We start from the raw sequence: 497 nt of genomic DNA, 5'->3' as shown, positions 1-497 counted from the left end.
TTTCTGTGTGTGGGGGTTATTTTGGGAAAGCCCTTTGGGAAGGTGAAGCGGGAGCCTGCGGCTGTGCCAAGGCACGAAAGCCAATCTCAATAGCAACAAAAAAAATTATAGAGAGGAGAAAATCCTGATGCCCAGCTTCCTTCCTTGAGCCCGGCCTTTGCAAACCAGGCTCGAAGCCTTTGCCTCCTTGCAGTGCACCTTGCACAGAGGGGGATAAATATTAAATATTATGTATTACATATCATATATATTGAATATTATATACTGAATATTTAATACAAAAAAGCTGCAGCATTTTTAGGGGAAAAAATGGCTGCAGTTTCTTGCTATAGTGCCAGTATCCACGGAAGGATGAGCCAGGAGGTGACATGGAGCACCCCAGGGCCGGAGGACACTCACCCCTGTCCCTCACGCTTCCCGAGGCTAAACCGGCGCTGGTCTTGGCCGTGGCTGGGTACGGATCTCCTTCATAGGCTGGCAAAGCCGCGGCTGGGGAA

The sequence above is a fragment of the Mesitornis unicolor genome, unplaced genomic scaffold (assembly GCF_000695765.1).
Source record: "Mesitornis unicolor isolate BGI_N332 unplaced genomic scaffold, ASM69576v1 scaffold24251, whole genome shotgun sequence".
Classification (NCBI taxonomy): domain Eukaryota; kingdom Metazoa; phylum Chordata; class Aves; order Mesitornithiformes; family Mesitornithidae; genus Mesitornis; species Mesitornis unicolor.
This window is presented reverse-complemented; position numbering follows the sequence as displayed.